This window comes from Rhinoderma darwinii, chromosome 6 (assembly GCF_050947455.1).
Source record: "Rhinoderma darwinii isolate aRhiDar2 chromosome 6, aRhiDar2.hap1, whole genome shotgun sequence".
In the NCBI taxonomy this organism is placed as follows: domain Eukaryota; kingdom Metazoa; phylum Chordata; class Amphibia; order Anura; family Rhinodermatidae; genus Rhinoderma; species Rhinoderma darwinii.
In genome coordinates, this window is record NC_134692.1 from 143,845,180 (window position 1) to 143,869,583 (window position 24,404).

Below are 24,404 nucleotides of genomic sequence, written 5' to 3' on the forward strand. Positions count from 1 at the left end.
GTCACTTAATAAATACGGCAAATCTCTGCCGGGACGGGCACCAGAAAACCATATCTAGGCCAACTGCGAGCGGCTGTAACTTTCTGCTTTCATTTACGACAATTTCTTGACGGACCGCAGTAGGCCACGCCCCTTCCGCGGAGCCCCGTTCATTATTTATAATTTATCTTTTCTACTATTTCTTTTTTTAATCTGATTGGAGAGGAGAATGGAGGACGGCACAGCCGCAATATTAACCAATGAACATGAAAGGAGGGTCTTCGTAAAAGTTTTTATCAAATTGTATAAGCCACTTCACGGCGACCTCCGGTAAGTAGGTCCCTATCCTATTGGTTGCAGCACCGCACAGCGGCGCCCCCACCACAATACCGCACCCGCGGCTCATTTATAAATTCTTTCAATTTTTTTCCCATTTCTGGTACCAGCGCTTCACGCTTTTAACCCGGCTGATTTTAATTAAGGAATGACCTCATAAGTGTTTCTGCTCTTGTACTGTCAGTTGGCCACTGGGGGGCGCATCTCAAGGTGAGTGTAGTCCAGCTGTCCACTTGTGGAGGTGCTGTCTGGTGCAGCACTTGTGGGGGGACGTGGCCAGAGCTTGTCCTGGTAGCAGGGGTGATGCTGGGCCTCTGGGTTGCGGTATTGGGGTGGCGGGCGGTGCTGCAACCAATAGAGTAGGGGCCCACTTATCGGGGGTCGCCGTGCTGAGACAAGTGGCTTATACAATTTGATCAAAATGTTTGCTAAGAACCTCCTGTTCACTGATTGATATTGTGGCTGTGCGCTCCTTCTCTTCTCCAACCAGCTTATTTATTTTTTTAAAGTGGTGGGAAAAGTCGCCAATTTTGGCTACAATAAGGCGTGCGCCAAAATGTTAATTCTTTTTTTTTCTGCTCCAATTCTGCCGCACGGAATTTAATAAATTCCCGTCTTTGTCTTCAGAAATAACGACACAAATGAAGGTCGGGTCCAGCGCCCATCCAAATATAAAAACATTCCTAAAATCATACGGCCACGATCACACACACAGGTTTTAATGCAGTTTTTAAAAAGTGGAGCCCAAAGGAAAGAAAGGAATAAAGAAAGGACTGAAGCATCTCCTTGGTTTTGTGAACACTCCTGTGTTTGGCAAAAAGAAACTGAGATAAAAACTGCATCAGAACCACGTCTGTGTGATCCTGGCCTAAAGGGTTGTTCACACAATGCAGTTTTAATGCAGTTTTTGAAGGCACAACCAGGAGTGATTGAAAAAAAAAAGAAAAGAGAAGTAGAATCTTTCCCATATACTTCCTCTCCCTTTACGATCCACTCCTGGTTGTGGCTTCAAAAATGGCATAAAAAGCTGCACCAAAACTGCACTGTGTGAACATACACTGGAGGTCACAGTGTTTCAGCTGTAAGGCCGGGTTCCCACGTAGCGTGAACGAAATTGTGTGCGGAAATTGTCTGCTGAGCCGTGTATCTAATCCTATCATGTGTGATACTGTCTGCTGAGCCGTGTATGTAATCCTATCATGTGTGATACTGTCTGCTGAGCTGTGTATCTAATCCTATCATCTGTGATACTGTCTGCTGAGCCATGTATCTAATCCTATCATGTGTGATACTGTCTGCTGAGCCGTGTATCTAATCCTATGATGTGTGATACTGTCTGCTGAGCCGTGTATCTAATCCTATCCTGTGTGATACTGTCTGCTGAGCTGTGTATCTAATCCTATGATGTGTGATACTGTCTGCTGAGCCATGTATCTAATCCTATCATGTGTGATACTGACCGCTGAGCTGTGTATCTAATCCTATCATGTGTGATACTGCCTGCCGAGCTGTGTATCTAATCCTATCATGTGTGATACTGTCTGCTGAGCCGTGTATCTAATCCTATCATGTGTGATACTGTCTGCTGAGCTGTGTATCTAATCCTATCATCTGTGATACTGTCTGCTGAGCCGTGTATCTAATCCTATCATGTGTGATACTGTCTGCTGAGCCGTGTATCTAATCCTATGATGTGTGATACTGTCTGCTGAGCCGTGTATCTAATCCTATCCTGTGTGATACTGTCTGCTGAGCTGTGTATCTAATCCTATCATGTGTGATACTGTCTGCTGAGCCATGTATCTAATCCTATCATGTGTGATACTGACCGCTGAGCTGTGTATCTAATCCTATCATGTGTGATACTGCCTGCCGAGCTGTGTATCTAATCCTATTATGTGTGATACTGTCTGCTGAGCCGTGTATCTAATGGTAGATTCCATATAATTTTCGCCTGGTTACAATGATAAGATGAGGTTTCGGTGGTCACATGACCCGCTGTGAAACATTTGGCAGCTCTGAGTTCCTCTGTTCCCGCAGCTCCTCCCTGTCTCCTGCGTCTTCTCCTCGGTGAGTGCTCGCTGTTGTCCCTCCATCTCTCCGGTAGGCTCGGGGGTCTGGTGCTCGGGGGGTCTGGTGCTCGGGGGGTCTGGTTCTCGGGGGTCTGAGATGACTGACTCTTTACTGCGTCGCTGACCCCCCTCATAGCAATGCGGCCGTGCCCACCAATCAGGATGCAGCCAGATCCTGAGGATCTGTTGGCTCTTGTAGAATACAACTTTTTTTTGGTGATCCTGCGCTCGTCAGGGCTGACAACTGTCCATAAAAAGATTCTTAAGGGGTCCGAAATAAAAAAGGGAGGCGTCCGTGATTACTTTAGCAACTGGGGGGCTTGTGCTGACCCCCACACTGGGCTGGTTCTGTAGGGGGTGACGTCTCTGTTCGATGGTATAATTTATAGGATCTATGGTTCAGACCTGCTGACTGTGTGTAATGACTACAACTCTCATCATTGCGCGCTTCATGTCTTCAGATTAGTCCTGACATAAGTCACTCGGAATCTTTAGGATTAATCTTTTGACCATCTGTGATTTTTGGTTTAGTTGTCCAGAAAAAAATCAGTTCTGCAAACCTGACGCGACTATAAAGGGACTTGCATAAGTATTCATTCCCTAATCTATATCTATGACTGGGATCCCTCCGCACGACCGCACTGGGCTCTCTGTAGGGAACCTTATATGTATATTTCCACCTTTGAACTAATTTTTCTCTTTTATTGTTCCAATTCATCTAAACTGACCAGGTTTGCAAATAGTATTGAATAAAATACTCCTACCGTTTTGGTATACAGCTGCAATGCAGAGCTATGTGTCTCCATGGTTACAGACTACAAACAAACCCTCTGTAGTCTAATCCTGCAGTCATGTTACTCTCTCTTCTACTGTCTGTTGATTATCAAGAAAAGGGGCAAAGGGGGAGGAGTAACACATTTTTGCCAACTCAAATTCTGGCATCCGATTAATAAAACTCCGCCCTATAAAATATCATAAAATATAAAAAGAAAATCAAATTTCAATCTGTCATGAAAAGCCGACATAAAAATCACTTACCTTAAAAGATGTCTAGTCAATAAAACCACAAATATATCCAGTATTAAGGGGTTAATGTCCGTGCAGGGCGGGCGCAGCATATCGGGTTGATAGACCGGGTGTAAATATGAGCTATATAATAATGGAAACCCTCCCATAGTAATCCCTGGTGCATAAAGTCACCATGTTTATTGTATACTCCATATATCTACAGCAACATTATTACATACGGGGGGGGGGGGGGGGGGGGCAGAGAAAACGCAACAGTCCAAGGACTGTAAAAGAATATAACTACTATAATACTGCCCCTATATACAAGAATATAACTACTATAATACTACCCCCTATATACAAGAATATAACTACTATAATACTGCCCCTATATACAAGAATATAACTACTATAATACTGCTCCCTATATACAAGAATATAACTACTATAATACTGCTCCCTGTATACAAGAATATAACTACTATAATACTGCTCCTATATACAAGAATATAACTACTATAATACTGCTCATATATACAATATAACTACTATAATACTGCTCCCTATATACAAGAATATAACTACTATAATACTGCTCCTATATACAAGAATATAACTACTATAATACTGCCCCTATATACAAGAATATAACTCCTATAATACTGCTCCTATATACAAGAATATAACTACTATAATACTGCCCCTATATACAAGAATATAACTACTATAATACTGCTCCTATATACAAGAATATAACTACTATAATACTGCCCCCTATATACAAGAATATAACTACTATAATACTGCTCATATATACAATATAACTACTATAATACTGCCCCTATATACAAGAATATAACTACTATAATACTGCCCCCTATATACAAGAATATAACTACTATAATACTGCCCCTATATACAAGAATATAACTACTATAATACTGCCCCCTATATACAAGAATATAACTACTATAATACTGCTCATATATACAATATAACTACTATAATACTGCCCCTATATACAAGAATATAACTACTATAATACTGCCCCCTATATACAAGAATATAACTACTATAATACTGCTCCCTATATACAAGAATATAACTACTATAATACTGCCCCTATATACAAAAATATAACTACTATAATACTGCCCCCTATATACAAGAATATAACTACTATAATACTGCCCCTATATACAGGAATATAACTACTATAATACTGCTCCTATATACAAGAATATAACTACTATAATACTGCTCCTATATACAAGAATATAACTACTATAATACTGCCCCCTATAAGAATATAACTACTATAATACTGCCCCCTATATACAAGAATATAACTACTATAATACTGCCCCTATATACAAGAATATAACTACTATAATACTGCTCCTATATACAAGAATATAACTACTATAATACTGCCCCCTATATACAAGAATATAACTACTATAATACTGCCCCTATATACAAGAATATAACTACTATAATACTGCCCCCTATAAGAATATAACTACAATAATACTGCTCCCTATATACAAGAATATAACTACTATAATACTGCCCCCTATATACAAGAATATAACTACTATAATACTGCTCCTATATACAAGAATATAACTACTATAATACTGCCCCCTATATACAAGAATATAACTACTATAATACTGCTCATATATACAATATAACTACTATAATACTGCCCCTATATACAAGAATATAACTACTATAATACTGCCCCCTATATACAAGAATATAACTACTATAATACTGCCCCTATATACAAGAATATAACTACTATAATACTGCCCCCTATATACAAGAATATAACTACTATAATACTGCTCATATATACAATATAACTACTATAATACTGCCCCTATATACAAGAATATAACTACTATAATACTGCCCTATATACAAGAATAGAACTACTATAATACTGCCCCCTATATACAAGAATATAACTACTATAATACTGCTCCCTATATACAAGAATATAACTACTATAATACTGCCCCTATATACAAAAATATAACTACTATAATACTGCCCCCTATATACAAGAATATAACTACTATAATACTGCCCCTATATACAGGAATATAACTACTATAATACTGCTCCTATATACAAGAATATAACTACTATAATACTGCTCCTATATACAAGAATATAACTACTATAATACTGCCCCCTATAAGAATATAACTACTATAATACTGCCCCCTATATACAAGAATATAACTACTATAATACTGCCCCTATATACAAGAATATAACTACTATAATACTGCTCCTATATACAAGAATATAACTACTATAATACTGCCCCCTATATACAAGAATATAACTACTATAATACCTCCCCTATATACAAGAATATAACTACTATAATACTGCCCCCTATAAGAATATAACTACTATAATACTGCTCCCTATATACAAGAATATAACTACTATAATACTGCCCCTATATACAAAAATATAACTACTATAATACTGCCCCCTATATACAAGAATATAACTACTATAGTACTGCTCCTATATACAAGAATATAACTACTATAATACTCCCCCTATATACAAGAATATAACTACTATAATACTGCCCCTATATACAAGAATATAACTACTATAATACTGCTCCTATATAGAATATAACTACTATAATACTGCCCCTATATACAAGAATATAACTACTATAATACTGCCCCTATATACAAGAATATAACTACTATAATACTGACCCCTATATACAAGAATATAACTACTATAATACTGCTCCTATATACAAGAATATAACTACTATAATACTGCTCCTATGTACAAGACTATAACTACTATAATACTGCTCCTATATACAAGAATATAACTACTATAATACTGCCCCTATATACAAGAATATAACTACTATAATACTGCCCCCTATATACAAGAATATAACTACTATAATACTGCTTCCTGTATACAAGAATATAACTACTATAATACTGCTCCTATATACAAGAATATAACTACTATAATACTGCTCATATATACAATATAACTACTATAATACTGCTCCCTATATACAAGAATATAACTACTATAATACTGCTCCTATATACAAGAATATAACTACTATAATACTGCCCCTATATACAAGAATATAACTCCTATAATACTGCTCCTATATACAAGAATATAACTACTATAATACTGCCCCTATATACAAGAATATAACTACTATAATACTGCTCCTATATACAAGAATATAACTACTATAATACTGCCCCCTATATACAAGAATATAACTACTATAATACTGCTCATATATACAATATAACTACTATAATACTGCCCCTATATACAAGAATATAACTACTATAATACTGCCCCCTATATACAAGAATATAACTACTATAATACTGCCCCTATATACAAGAATATAACTACTATAATACTGCCCCCTATATACAAGAATATAACTACTATAATACTGCTCATATATACAATATAACTACTATAATACTGCCCCCTATATACAAGAATATAACTACTATAATACTGCCCCTATATACAGGAATATAACTACTATAATACTGCTCCTATATACAAGAATATAACTACTATAATACTGCTCCTATATACAAGAATATAACTACTATAATACTGCCCCCTATAAGAATATAACTACTATAATACTGCCCCCTATATACAAGAATATAACTACTATAATACTGCCCCTATATACAAGAATATAACTACTATAATACTGCTCCTATATACAAGAATATAACTACTATAATACTGCCCCCTATATACAAGAATATAACTACTATAATACTGCCCCTATATACAAGAATATAACTACTATAATACTGCCCCCTATAAGAATATAACTACAATAATACTGCTCCCTATATACAAGAATATAACTACTATAATACTGCCCCCTATATACAAGAATATAACTACTATAATACTGCTCCTATATACAAGAATATAACTACTATAATACTGCCCCCTATATACAAGAATATAACTACTATAATACTGCTCATATATACAATATAACTACTATAATACTGCCCCTATATACAAGAATATAACTACTATAATACTGCCCCCTATATACAAGAATATAACTACTATAATACTGCCCCTATATACAAGAATATAACTACTATAATACTGCCCCCTATATACAAGAATATAACTACTATAATACTGCTCATATATACAATATAACTACTATAATACTGCCCCTATATACAAGAATATAACTACTATAATACTGCCCCCTATATACAAGAATATAACTACTATAATACTGCTCCCTATATACAAGAATATAACTACTATAATACTGCCCCTATATACAAAAATATAACTACTATAATACTGCCCCCTATATACAAGAATATAACTACTATAATACTGCCCCTATATACAGGAATATAACTACTATAATACTGCTCCTATATACAAGAATATAACTACTATAATACTGCTCCTATATACAAGAATATAACTACTATAATACTGCCCCCTATAAGAATATAACTACTATAATACTGCCCCCTATATACAAGAATATAACTACTATAATACTGCCCCTATATACAAGAATATAACTACTATAATACTGCTCCTATATACAAGAATATAACTACTATAATACTGCCCCCTATATACAAGAATATAACTACTATAATACCTCCCCTATATACAAGAATATAACTACTATAATACTGCCCCCTATAAGAATATAACTACTATAATACTGCTCCCTATATACAAGAATATTACTATAATACTGCCCCTATATACAAGAATATAACTACTATAATACTGCCCCTATATACAAGAATATAACTACTATAATACTGCCCCCTATATACAAGAATATAACTACTATAGTACTGCTCCTATATACAAGAATATAACTACTATAATACTCCCCCTATATACAAGAATATAACTACTATAATACTGCTCCTATATAGAATATAACTACTATAATACTGCCCCTATATACAAGAATATAACTACTATAATACTGCCCCTATATACAAGAATATAACTACTATAATACTGACCCCTATATACAAGAATATAACTACTATAATACTGCCCCCTATATACAAGAATATAACTACTATAGTACTGCTCCTATATACAAGAATATAACTACTATAATACTGCCCCTATATACAAGAATATAACTACTATAATACTGCTCCTATATAGAATATAACTACTATAATACTGCCCCTATATACAAGAATATAACTACTATAATACTGCCCCTATATACAAGAATATAACTACTATAATACTGACCCCTATATACAAGAATATAACTACTATAATACTGCTCCTATATACAAGAATATAACTACTATAATACTGCTCCTATGTACAAGACTATAACTACTATAATACTGCTCCTATATACAAGAATATAACTACTATAATACTGCCCCTATATACAAGAATATAACTACTATAATACTGCCCCCTATATACAAGAATATAACTACTATAATACTGCTCCCTATATACAAGAATATAACTACTATAATACTGCCCCTATATATATAAGAATATAACTACTATAATACTGCTCCCTATATACAAGAATATAATTACTATAATTATCTTTTTTATTTGAAAACTTGCAACAAATTAATACAATATTGCAATACACTCATAACAGATAAAGAAAATAAACATTTGTCTCTTAACCCTTTCACGACCAAGGACGAAAATGCACGTCCTGGTCGGCTGCTAGTTCCCGCACCAGGACGTGCATTTTCGTCCGAATTTCAAACTGTCACTCTGTGTAAACACAGAGTGACAAGCCCGTTCTGACAGCTGTCCTAGACAGCTGATCAGTTCTGTGAGTGGTCGAGAGACCAATCACGACGTCCTGGCACCACGATCGCTATCATTGGTCAGTTACTGACCAATCATAGTACGTGACGTATCGGGGTAGGTGGAAAAGCCGGTGTTCGGCTCTGATCTCCTCAGTCCTGTCAGTTGTGTTGAGGAGATCAGAGCTGTGCTGCTTGATCCTCCTGTCAGCGTCAAAAAGTTAAAAAACTGAGAAAATTAACCCTTTTACTTCCTCCCCAATGTCCCTATGACCATTCCCCTTATCCCTGTTACATTTTTGCTTTCATAAAAAAAAATTGTAAAAAAAATAAAAAAATATATAATTTATCATTCAGGTAGCGTTAGGTAGCGGCAGGTGTAGGATGTTAGTTAGCGTACTTTTTATTTTATTTTTGTTATAAAGAAAAAACGTAAAAAATAAATAAAATGTTTGTTTAGTATTATAGGTTTTGACATTAATTCGCGTTAGGTGTAGGGCTAATTAGGTGCGTTTTAAAAAATAATTGTTTAGTGTTATAGGTAGTGTTAGGGATTGGGCGTTAATTAGCGTTAGATAGGTGTAGGGTTAGTAAGGTACATAGTTAGTCGTTACACATTATCTAGTGCGTGTTAAATATAAATAAATATATATAAGATTTTGATCTAAAATAATGGCTCAGCGGATGTTTACAGCAGAGGAGGCGTATGCAATGTTGTGCTCTGATACAGACACTGCAAGCGAAAATGAGGAGCAGTTTTTATTATCATCCTCGTCATCTAGTAGCGACAGTGATGAGCCCCAAGCACAGCGGAGCAGGCCTAGTGAAAGTCAGCCGAGTGTTAGTGACCCGGATTGGCAGTCCGCCGCCACGTTTATTCCCCAAATTCCTGATTTCATACCTGCCGCAGGAATTAACTTCAACACCACAGGATTTAGCGAGGGAGATTTTTTTAAAATCTTCTTTTCAGAAGATTTAATTAATCTAATAATTACTCAAACAAATTTATATGCCAACAATTTTATTTTAACTCACCCCGATTCATTTTATGCCAGGGAAAACAGCTGGAAACCAGTTGACAAAGCAGAAATGCTTAAATATTGGGGACTACTATTGAACATGGGCCTTGTAAAAAAAAACGACCATAAGATCGTACTGGTCGACGGATGTCCTGTACGATACGCCCCTATATCGTGCAGTGATGACGCGCAATCGTTTTGAGGCCGTAATGAGATTTATCCATTACAACGACAATGCACAATGCCCCCCAGCAAGTGACCCCAACCATGATCGGCTATTTAAAATTAGGCCTCTTATAGAGCATTTCAATTTAAAATTTGCAGAGGCATATACGCCTGATAAAAATGTTGCTGTGGATGAATCCCTGGTTTCATTTAAAGGGAGGCTAAAATTTCGGCACTATATACCCACCAAGAGGGCCAAATATGGCATGAAGGTATATAAAATTTGTGAGAGCAGCACTGGTTTTACCCATCGTTTTAGGGTATACGAGGGAAAGGACACCCAGATCAACCCCCCAGAATGCCCAGCCATGCTCAATGTAAGTGGCAGAATTGTTTGGGACCTAATTCACCCGCTGTTGGACAAAGGTCATCACTTGTATGTAGATAATTTTTATACGAGTGTGCCCTTGTTCCAATGTCTATTGGCCAGAAAAACCGTAGCTTGTGGCACAATTAGACGGACCCAAAAAGGCCTTCCAAAGACCCTGGTAAATTTAAAATTAAAACGTGGTGAAAAGAAACCCCTTTGTAAGGAAAAGGTAATGGTGGTTAAATACCGAGACAAAAAAGTTGTCTTTATCTTGACATCAATTCATGCAGATGAAAGCAGCCCTGTGCCTGTACGTGGGAGAGATGCCACCATTTCTAAACCCCTCTGTATACAGCAATATAATAAGCACATGGGAGGGGTGGACCTTGCCGACCAAATGCTGCAGCCCTATAGCGCAGTAAGGAAGTCAAGGGTCTGGTACAAGAAATTGGCAATACATCTGGTGCAAATGGCACTTTATAATTCTTTTATTATTTTTCGGAAGGCAGGCAACAACGGACCTTACCTGAACTACCAGGAAAAAGTAATAAAAAACCTAATTTTCGGAAACCAGGGTGGGGATGGCAGGGCTACAACTTCAAGTGAGGCCAGCAGGGTGATTCCGGGACAGCATTTCCCTTCCCAAGTGCCCCCAACCGCTAAAAAGACACGTCCACAAAAAAAGTGCCGTGTGTGTTTTAAAAATGGTATTAGGAAATACACGGGCTACCAATGTGAGTCCTGCCCAGACAAACCAGGGCTGTGCATACACGAGTGTTTCCGAACATATCATTCCTCACTAGATTACTAATTTTTTTTGCACATTTTATTTGCACTCCTGTTTTGTCCCTTCAAACATTTCCATTATTTGATTTTCTGATCCTTTTCATCCCATTTTCCATTATCATATTGGACACGCTAAAATGAAAATACTCATTATACCCCTAGATGAATATCTTGAGGTTTTTTTATTTCATAAAATTATTTTTCTTTGGCATAACACCGTACAGTGGGGCCTAAAACATTTTCAAGCAAAATATGAGTCCTGAAAGCCTCCGGGTGCTTCCTCCCTTTCGGGCCCTGCCGTGTGTCCAGGCAACGCATTAGGGTCACAATGGGGGCATTTTTGAAAACAGGAGAAACAGGGTGATACATTTTGGGGTGTGTTTCTTCATTCTCATGGTCGCTTTACACAGAAATCGGTCTTCAAAGTGATACTTTTATGAAAAAAGTGTTTGTTTGTTTTTTTTCACCTGCTATGCATTAAATTTAGCAAAAAACTGTGGGGTCAAAGTACTCACTACACCCCTAGATAAATACCTTAAGGGGTCTAGTTTTCTAAATGGGGTCGTTTATGGGGAGATTCTATCGTTCTTGTAGCTCAAAACCTCTCCAAATGTACAGTGAGGCCTAAAGCATTTTCAAGCAAAATAGGAGTCCTGAAAGTCTCCGGGTGCTCCCTCCCTTTCGGGCCCTGTCGTGTGTCCAAGCAATGCATTAGGGTCACAATGGGGGCATTTTTGAAAACAGGAGAAACAGGGTGATATATTTTGTTGTGTGTTTCTTCATTCTCATGGTCACTTTACACAGAAATCGGTCTTCAAAGTGATACTTTTATGAAAAAAGTGAAAATATATTTTTTTTACGCCTGCTTTGCATGAATTCTTACAAAAAAACTGTAGGGTCAAAATACTTACAACACCCCTTAATAAATACCATAAGGGGTGAAGTTTTCAAAATGGGGTCACTTGTGGGGGTTTCCACCATTCTGACACCTATGAGCCTCTGAAAACCTGGCTTGGTGCAGGAAAACAAAATGTACTTCAAAATGTATAAAATTATAACTAAATTTGTAAGTCTTCCAAATTGCTCAAAAAAAAAATTTTTTTTCAAAAGTGCTGCCAAAATAGAGTAAAGAGATGGAAATATATATTTAATTAAAAAAATTGTACAGTATGTGTGTACATATGTGACATATTGCAGTTAAAAATAGGGAAAAATGATAATTTTTACAAAATTTCTTACATTTTTCTATTTTTTTATTAATTTCCGCAAATCGTATCAGTCTACTTTTACCACTAAAATAAAGTACAACATGTGACGAAAAAACAATGTCAGAATTACTTGGATATTCAAAACTTTCACAGAGTTATTCTCTGATAAAGTCAGACTTGGTCATTAAGGTACAAACATGCCCGGTCATTAAGGAGTTAATAACATCACAATCATTAAACAAACCATAATATATGAATATTGCACCAGTATAGATTGTTTCAACTATTTTTCATGATATTCTTCTAGACAGTATTACAGGAGAGTTCTTCTTTATTGGTGACCGGGCAGCATCGCGCACACCACAGAGGGTACACGGTCACTACATTTATGACATATAGTGAACCTCTATGATATAAACGGAGTTCGGGGTAGAAGTCTCCATACAGCAGCTGAGAGTTTCACTGTCCCACTAGATGTGGTGACTGCAGGGACACAGCAGGGACATTACTCTGTAGATAAGTCTCTTGTATAAAGATGACATTGGTTTTGTCGTCAGACAGACGCTGGAATATCGCCCGCCGCTTGCTCCTATTCTTCACACTGTTCACATTGATGGAGGTGATTTTCAGCCTCATCTTGGTTACATGTCTTTCCTACTTTTTTTCCTTCTTCCACTGCTATGTCCCGTTACACCCCATCTTTTGGTGGACATTGGGGGGTCAGCGTCCTCATCCTGAGGTTCGTCATCTGGGTTGTGTGAGGAGACTTGCTCCAGCTCTGCTTCTTCTTCCTGGTCATCTTCCCCCAGCGCACAGTAACGTCCCCCAGTTATCGCCAGCACTGGAGACTCCGGTGATTTCTTTGCAGCAGTGATTTTTTTCCTAGAAGAATCATCTGTTTTACTTCTCCTTTTAACCGTCTGAAATCCCTCCTCATCCATACTGGTCGCTGCGGCTGGATCAGCTGGTTTTTACTGGTCGCTGCGGCTGGCCCAGCTGGTTTTTTACTGGTCGCTGCGGCTGGATCAGCTGGTTCCTTACTGGTGTCGGGCAGATATTTGGTGACAGAGTGACTGGATATTTTACTTTTAGCATGACCTCTATTTTCAGTGGCTGGTGACACTTGTGCAGCATCCACAGATGGGACATTCGTCTCTGGAGCACGATCTCTGGTACTTTGGCTCACATCATCATTGGGGTTTCCAGGTTCTGGGGTTGTATCTACACATATGGAGACATCCTCCTGCTCTTCCTCCATGGCTTCTTTAAAGGTCTCCTCTTTATTATGTTCTGCATGTGGACACTCCCGGAATGTATGTCCAGGTCCCAAGCACAGGTTACAGATGACAGGTCCTGTACAATCATCTTTCACATGCCCAAACTGACCACATAGTGAGCACTTAATACGGGAACAGTTGAATGCCAGGTGCCTGCCCCCACATCTATGGCACAGTCGCGGTTGACCAGGGTAGTAACATACGCCTCTCTCCGAGCCCAGGTAGAAGGAGTGCGGCAGATGTCTGGTCACTCCATTCTCCTGAACCAGCTGGATCTTGACAGAATATCCTCCATTCCAGATCTCCTCCTCATCATAGATCTTTGTTGGCAGTCTCTTCACCTCACAATATCTGCTCAACCAGTGCTGCAAATCTGCCAGAGCCACCACCTCAGACTGGAACAGGACGGTGGCGGTGACTACCTGTGGTTTAGTCAGCTGGATGACATGTAGATGCTCCCACATCGCGTGCTCCTTTGTATCGTTATAAATACTCCAGAACAAGTCTAGACTATATTGCAGCTTGAAACTGATGTCATAATTCCTGCTGGAGGGAACGTGGATCAGAGCGAACACCTCAGAAGCTTTAAACTTCATAAACTCCTTCAACAAAACTTTCCCAATGTAGAGTCTGGAGGGGAGGTTTTCCTCTGGTCCGGAGTACCTGATTCTGACCACGTTCCTCCTCTGAGGTGTGGGGTTAGTCGGTCTTGTGACGCTGGAGAACAGTCTCCTGTACTGAGGTCTGTCAGCAGGTGGGTCAGGACTGGACCTCTCCTCAGCTGATTGTACTGCAGATCCTCCTGTGTCTGCTCCTGATCGCTGCGTAACCTGCACTCCATTTACTGATACTGCGGACGGCTGAACCTCCAGAACAGGGTCTGCAATGTCCGCCTCAGCCTGTGCCACTGGTTCATCAGATATCAGACTGTCAATCACCGCGCTGAGCGAGGTCTCACTTATAATATCAGGACATGAGGCACTTTCTTGCTCACTCCCAGGAGTGCCACTCGCATTCACTTCATCAGTACTGCACATAGAGTCTACTGCAGTTAACCCCTCGTCAGCTGGCACACATTTCTCTGCAGCTTTAGCAGCATTTGTGTTGGCTGATTGCACAGACCCCACACATGATGAGAGATGTGATCCTCCAGCCACTGCACACTCATATCTTCCAGGGTTTCCCTGCTCCACAATATTATACACAGTCTTATAGTCAGTGTCTTTTTTTGCAATGATATTTTTTCTCTTCACAGTTTGGGCTCTGGTCTCCCTTTTGTTCTCAATTGCCCAGTTCTTTATTTTGGGTACTGTGCATGATTCTTTCTGCAATCTCTCCTTCAATATCACCAGCTCACGTGTGCAAACATCCAGACACTCACATTTCATCAGCTTTGCCTTTGGATCAGTCTCTTGGTTAATTTCAGTTCTCAATTTGCGAACTTGCATTTCCATTTTAAAGATATTTTTCTTTGTCATTTTTGTGCACAATTCACCAACATCGTGAGATTCAGTTGACTCACCAGCCACCATTTCCAGATCATCACCTCCACCATCTCCATGCTGCAGGCCAAACTCCAGACTCTGGGCTTTCCCAGGATCATCAGCCCAGGACCCCTCCCCTCCACCTGGGTCAGAAGCCATGCATAGTCCTAACAGGGAGCTCACAAGCACACGTCTATCCTCTCCTATGGACAAGAATATAACTACTATAATACTGCCCCTATATACAAGAATATAACTACTATAATACTTCTCCTATATACAAGAATATAACTACTATAATACTGTCCCTATATACAAGAATATAACTACTATAATACTGCCCCCTATATACAAGAATATAACTACTATAATACTGCCCCCTATATACAAGAATATAACTACTATAATACTGCCCCCTATATACAAGAATATAACTACTATAATACTGCTCCCTATATACAAGAATATAACTACTATATTACTGCCCCCATATACAAGAGTATAACAACTATAATACTGCTCCTATATACAAGAATATAACTACTATAATACTGCCCCTATATACAAGAATATAACTACTATAATACTGCACCTATATACAAGAATATAACTACTATAATACTGCCCCCTATATACAAGAATATAACTACTATAATACTGCCCCTATATACAAGAATATAACTACTATAATACTGCCCCCTATATACAAGAATATAACTACTATAATACTTCCCCCTATATACAAGAATATAACTACTATAATACTGCCCCCTATATACAAGAATATAACTACTACAATACTGCCTCCTATATACAAGAATATAACTACTATAATACTGCCCCCTATATACAAGAATATAACTATTATAATACTACCCTCTATATACAAGAATATAACTACTATAATACTGCCCCTATATACAAGAATATAACTACTATAATACTGCCCCCTATATACAAGAATATAACTACTATAATGCTGCCCCCTATATACAAGAATATAACTACTATAATACTGCCTCCTATATACAAGAATATAACTACTATAATACTGCCTCCTATATACAAGAATATAACTACTATAATACTGCCCCTATATGCAAGAATATAACTACTATAATACTACCCCTATATACAAGAATATAACTACTATAATACTGCCCACTATATACAAGAATAGAACTACTATAATACTGCTCCTATATACAAGAATATAACTACTATAATACTGCCCACTATATACAAGAATATAACTACTATAATACTGCCCCTACATACAAGAATATAACTACTATAATACTGCCCCCTATATACAAGAATATAACGACTATAATACTGACCCCTATATACAAGAATATAATTACTATAATACTGCCCCTATATACAAGAATATAACTACTATAAGGGCATGACCACACATGGCGGAATTCCTCCGCAACTGTCCGCATCAATGCCGCACCTAATCCGGGTTGCGGATTACGGCTGCGGATCTGCACAAAATGTGCAGAAAATTGATGCGGACTAGCTGTTTCGGACTGCGGGAAAAGTGCTTCCCTTCTCCCTATCAGTGCAGGATAGAGAGAAGGGACAGCACTTTCCCTAGTGAAAGTAAAAGAAATTCATACTTACCGCCCGTTGTCTTTATGACGCGTCCCTCCTTCGGCATCCAGCCCGACCTCCCTGGATGACGCGCCAGTCCATGTGACCGCTGCAGCCTGTGCTTGGCCTGTGATTGGCTGCAGCCGTCACTTACACTGAAACGTCATCCTGGGAGGCCGGACTGGAGACAGAAACAGGGAGTTCTCGGTAAGTACGAACTTCATTTTTTTTTACAGATACATGTATATTGGGATCGGTAGTCACTGTCCCGGGTGCAGAAACAGTTACTGCCGATCGCTTAACTCTTTCAGCACCCTGGACAGTGACTATTTACTGACGTCTCCTAGCAACGCTCCCGTCATTACGGGAGCCCCATTGACTTCCTCAGTCTGGCTGTAGACCTAGAAATACATAGGTCCAGCCAGAATGAAGAAATGTCAAGTTAAAAAAGCAAGACGCATCCGCAGCACACATGACATGTGCATGACAGCTGCGGACTTCATTGCGGAACTTTGAATCTCCATTGAAGTCAATGGAGAAATTCTGCCATGAGTCCGCCACTGCTCCGCAACAGACAGAGCATGCTGCGGACACCAAATTCCGCTCCGCAGCCTATGCTCCGCAGCGGAATTGTACGCATCGTGTAAACGAACACTGCTAAATTAAAGTGAAAGTCAATGGAGAAACGGCTCCGCTGCGGATTAACGCTGCGGAGTGTCCGCAGCGGAATTTAAGTGAAATTCCGCCATGTGTGAACCCGCCCTAATACTGCCCCTATATACAAGAATATAACTACTATAATACTGCCCCCTATATACAAGAATATAACTACTATAATACTGCCCCTATATACAAGAATATAACTACTATAATACTGCTCCTATATACAAGAATATAACTACTATAATACTGCCCCCTATATACAAGAATATAACTACTATAATACTGCTCCTATATACAAGAATATAACTACTATAATACTGCCCCTATATACAAGAATATAACTACTATAATACTGCTCCTATATACAAGAATATAACTACTATAATACTGACCCTATATACAAGAATATAACTACTATAATACTGCCCCCTATATACAAGAATATAACTACTATAATACTGCCCCTATATACAAGAATATAACTACTATAATACTGCTCCTATATACAAGAATATAACTACTATAATACTGCCCCCTATATACAAGAATATAACTACTATAATACTGCTCCTATATACAAGAATATAACTACTATAATACTGCCCCTATATACAAGAATATAACTACTATAATACTGCCCCCTATATACAAGAATATAACTACTATAATACTGCCCCTATATACAAGAATATAACTACTATAATACTCCCCCTATATACAAGAATATAACTACTATAATACTGCCCCTATATACAAGAATATAACTACTATAATACTGCCCCTATATACAAGAATATAACTACTATAATACTGCCCCTATATACAAGAATATAACTACTATAATACTGCTCCTATATACAAGAATATAACTACTATACTACTGCCCCCTATATACAAGAATATAACTACTATAATACTGCCCCTATATACAAGAATATAACTACTATAATACTGCCCCCTATATACAAGAATATAACTACTATAATACTGCCCCTATATACAAGAATATAACTACTATAATACTGCTCCTATATACAAGAATATAACTACTATAATACTGCCCCCTATATACAAGAATATAACTACTATAATACTGCTCCTATATACAAGAATATAACTACTATAATACTGCCCCTATATACAAGAATATAACTACTATAATACTGCTCCTATATACAAGAATATAACTACTATAATACTGCCCCTATATACAAGAATATAACTACTATAATACTGCCCCCTATATACAAGAATATAACTACTATAATACTGCCCCTATATACAAGAATATAACTACTATAATACTGCTCCTATATACAAGAATATAACTACTATAATACTGCCCCCTATATACAAGAATATAACTACTATAATACTGCTCCTATATACAAGAATATAACTACTATAATACTGCCCCTATATACAAGAATATAACTACTATAATACTGCCCCTATATACAAGAATATAACTACTATAATACTGCTCCTATATACAAGAATATAACTACTATACTACTGCCCCCTATATACAAGAATATAACTACTATAATACTGCCCCTATATACAAGAATATAACTACTATAATACTCCCCCTATATACAAGAATATAACTACTATAATACTGCCCCTATATACAAGAATATAACTACTATACTACTGCCCCCTATATACAAGAATATAACGACTATAATACTGCCTCTATATACAAGAATATAACTACTATAATACTGCCCCCTATATACAAGAATATAACTACTACCCGTGTTTCCCCGAAAGTAAGACAGTGTCTTACTTTCTTTTTATCCCCAAAAGCCCCACTATGTCTTACTTTCGGGGTATGTCTTACATTGGCAAAAATTTATTATTTTATTTTTTTTTTTTTTTCACAAACTTTATTTAACTGTTTTACATTTTTTTTTTTGTCCCACCAGGGGACTTCACTATGCGATGTGCCGATCGCATATATAATGCTTTGGTATACTTAGTATACCGAAGCATTATTGCCTGTCAGTGTAAAACTGACAGGCAACCTATTAGGTCATGCCTCCGGCATCGCCTAACAGGCAGATGCTGAAGGCAGACCTGGGGGTCTTTGTTAGACCCCCGGCTGTCATGGAAACCCGACGGCGACCCGCGATTTGTTTGCGGGGGCGCCGATCGGGTGACAGAGGGAGCTCCCCCCTCTGTCAAACACATTAAATGCCGCTGTCACTATTGACAGCGGCATTTAATGGGTTAAACTGCCGGAATCGGCGCGTGCTTCGATTCCGGCAGTTGCAGCAGGAGCCAGGCTGTGTATAACAGCCGTGCTCCTGCCGCTGATCGCGTGGGTACAGTCTCAGTACCCGCGCTATCACAGGACGGATATATCCGTCCTCCGGCGCGAACTAGCAGCTGCTGAGGACGAATATATCCGTCCTTCGGCGTTAAGTGGGAGTGGAAGTGGGCAGGAGGCGGCAATACCCCCGTGTTTCCCCGAAAGTAAGACATATGTCTTACTTTCGGGGTACGGCTTATATTAGCCGACCCCCCTGAAACCCCCGATACGTCTTACAATCGGGGGTGTCTTACTATCGGGGAAACACGGTATAATACTGCTCCTATATACAAGAATATAACTACTATAATACTGCCCCTATATACAAGAATATAACTACTATAATACTGCTCCTATATACAAGAATATAACTACTATAATACTGCCCCCTATATACAAGAATATAACTACTATAATACTGCCCCAATATACAAGAATATAACTACTATAATACTGCCCCCTATATACAAGAATATAACTACTATAATACTGCCCCCTATATACAAGAATATAACTACTATAATACTGCCCCTATATACAAGAATATAACTACTATAATACTGCCCCTATATACAAGAATATAACTACTATAATACTGCCCCCTATATAAAGGAAAATAACTACTATAATACTGCCCCCTATATACAAGAATATAACTACTATAATACTGCCCCCTATATACAAGAATATAACTACTATAATACTGCCTCTATATACAAGAATATAACTACTATAATACTGCCCCCTATATACAAGAATATAACTACTATAATGCTGCCCCCTATATACAAGAATATAACTACTATAATACTGCCTCCTATATACAAGAATATAACTACTATAATACTGCCTCCTATATACAAGAATATAACTACTATAATACTGCCCCTATATGCAAGAATATAACTACTATAATACTACCCCTATATACAAGAATATAACTACTATAATACTGCTTCCTATATACAAGAATATAACTACTATAATACTGCCCCCTATATACAAGAATATAACTACTATAATACTGCCCCCTATATACAAGAATATAACTACTATAATACTGCCCCTATATACAAGAATATAACTACTATAATACTGCCCCTATATACAAGAATATAACTACTATAATACTGCTCCTATATACAAGAATATAACTACTATAATACTGCTCCCAATATACAAGCATATAACCACTATAATACTGCTCCCTATATACAAGAATATAACTACTATAATACTGCCCCTATATACAAGAATATAACTACTATAATACTGCCCCTATATACAAGAATATAACTACTATAATACTGCCTCCTATATACAAGAATATAACTACTATAATACTGCCCCTATATACAAGAATATAACTACTATAATACTGCCCCTATATACAAGAATATAACTACTATAATACTGCCCCTATATACAAGAATATAACTACTATAATACTGCCCCTATATACAAGAATATAACTACTATAATACTGCCCCTATATACAAGACTATAACTACTATAATACTGCTCCTATATACAAGAATATAACTACTATAATACTGCCCTCTATATACAAGAATATAACTACTATAATACTGCCCCTATATACAAGAATATAACTACTATAATACTGCCCCCTATATAAAGGAAAATAACTACTATAATACTGCCCCCTATATACAAGAATATAACTACTATAATACTGCCCCCTATATACAAGAATATAACTACTATAATACTGCCTCTATATACAAGAATATAACTACTATAATACTGCCCCCTATATACAAGAATATAACTACTATAATGCTGCCCCCTATATACAAGAATATAACTACTATAATACTGCCTCCTATATACAAGAATATAACTACTATAATACTGCCTCCTATATACAAGAATATAACTACTATAATACTGCCCCTATATGCAAGAATATAACTACTATAATACTGCCTCCTATATACAAGAATATAACTACTATAATACTACCCCTATATACAAGAATATAACTACTATAATACTGCTTCCTATATACAAGAATATAACTACTATAATACTGCCCCTTATATACAAGAATATAACTACTATAATACTGCTCCTATATACAAGAATATAACTACTATAATACTGCCCCCTATATACAAGAATATAACGACTATAATACTGACCCCTATATACAAGAATATAATTACTATAATACTGCCCCTATATACAAGAATATAACTACTATAATACTGCCCCTATATACAAGAATATAACTACTATAATACTGCCCCCTATATACAAGAATATAACTACTATAATACTGCCCCTATATACAAGAATATAACTACTATAATACTGCCCCTATATACAAGAATATAACTACTATAATACTGCTCCTATATACAAGAATATAACTACTATAATACTGCTCCCAATATACAAGAATATAACCACTATAATACTGCTCCCTATATACAAGAATATAACTACTATAATACTGCCCCTATATACAAGAATATAACTACTATAATACTGCCCCTATATACAAGAATATAACTACTATAATACTGCCTCCTATATACAAGAATATAACTACTATAATACTGCCCCTATATACAAGAATATAACTACTATAATACTGCCCCTATATACAAGAATATAACTACTATAATACTGCCCCTATATACAAGAATATAACTACTATAATACTGCCCCTATATACAAGAATATAACTACTATAATACTGCCCCTATATACAAGACTATAACTACTATAATACTGCTCCTATATACAAGAATATAACTACTATAATACTGCCCTCTATATACAAGAATATAACTACTATAATACTGCCCCCTATATACAAGAATATAACTACTATAATACTGCCCCTATATACAAGAATATAACTACTATAATACTGCTCCTATATACAAGAATATAACTACTATAATACTGCCCCTATATACAAGAATAGAACTACTATAATACTGCTCCTATATACAAGAATATAACTACTATAATACTGCTCCCTGTATACAATATAACTACTATAATACTGCCCCCTATATACAAGAATATAACTACAATAATACTGCCCCCTATATACAAGAATATAACTACTATAATACTGCCCCCCCTATATACAAGAATAGAACTACTATAATACTGCCCCTATATACAAGAATATATCTACTATAATACTGCCCCTATATACAAGAATATAACTACTATAATACTGCTCCTATATACAAGAATATAACTACTATAATACTGCCCCTATATACAAGAATATAACTACTATAATACTGCCCCTATATACAAGAATATAACTACTATAATACTGCTCCTATATACAAGAATAGAACTACTATAATACTGCCCCTATATACAAGAATATAACTACTATAATACTGCCCCTATATACAAGAATATAACTACTATAATACTGCCCCCTATATACAAGAATATAACTACTATAATACTGCCCCCTATATACAAGAATATAACTACTATAATACTGCTCCTATATACAAGAATATAACTACTATAATACTGCCCCTATATACAAGAATATAACTACTATAATACTGCCCCTATATACAAGAATATAACTACTATAATACTGCCCCTATATACAAGAATATAACTACTATAATACTGCTCCCTATATACAAGAATATAACTACTATAATACTGCCCCTGTATACAAGAATATAACTACTATAATACTGCTCCCTATATACAAGAATATAACTACTATAATACTGCTCCTATATACAAGAATATAACTACTATAAGGGTATGTTCACACGGCGGGGGTCCGTAACGGCTGAAATTACGGGGATGTTTCAGCCTGAAAACATCCCCGTAAATTCAGCCGTACCGGCATGTGCAGGCGCTTGAACGCCGCGTCAATTACGGCCGTAATTAGCGCTGCTATTCATTGGAGTCAATGAATAGCGGCTCCAATTACGGCCAAAGAAGTGACAGGTCACTTCTTTGACGCGGGCGTCTATTTACGCGCCGTCATTTGACAGCGGCGCGTAAATATACGCCTCGTGTGAACAGACAAACGTCTGCCCATTGCTTTCAATGGGCAGATGTTTGTCAGCGCTATTGAGGCGCTATTTTCGGGCGTAATTCGGGGCAAAAACGCCCGATTTACGTTCGTAAATAGGCCGTGTGAACATACCCTAATACTGCTCCTATATACAAGAATATAACTACTATAATACTGCTCCCTATATACAAGAATATAACTACTAT

General features: G+C 36.9%; 2 protein-coding genes across 5 annotated transcripts in view; one reads left to right on the forward strand and one right to left on the reverse strand.

Annotated features, from left to right (window-relative positions):
- CORO1A (coronin 1A) overlaps positions 1-24,404 on the reverse strand; it is a 127,123-nt gene that overhangs the window by 12,804 nt on the left and 89,915 nt on the right. The window lies entirely within an intron of this gene.
- LOC142656034 (sulfotransferase 1 family member D1-like) overlaps positions 2,318-24,404 on the forward strand; it is a 46,407-nt gene continuing 24,320 nt past the window's right edge. The window contains exon 1 of one of the 3 annotated variants that reach the window (XM_075830863.1): positions 2,318-2,385. The gene's annotated coding sequence lies outside the window, so the exon portion shown is untranslated. The other 2 variants (XM_075830862.1, XM_075830861.1) reach the window with 2 other exon arrangements.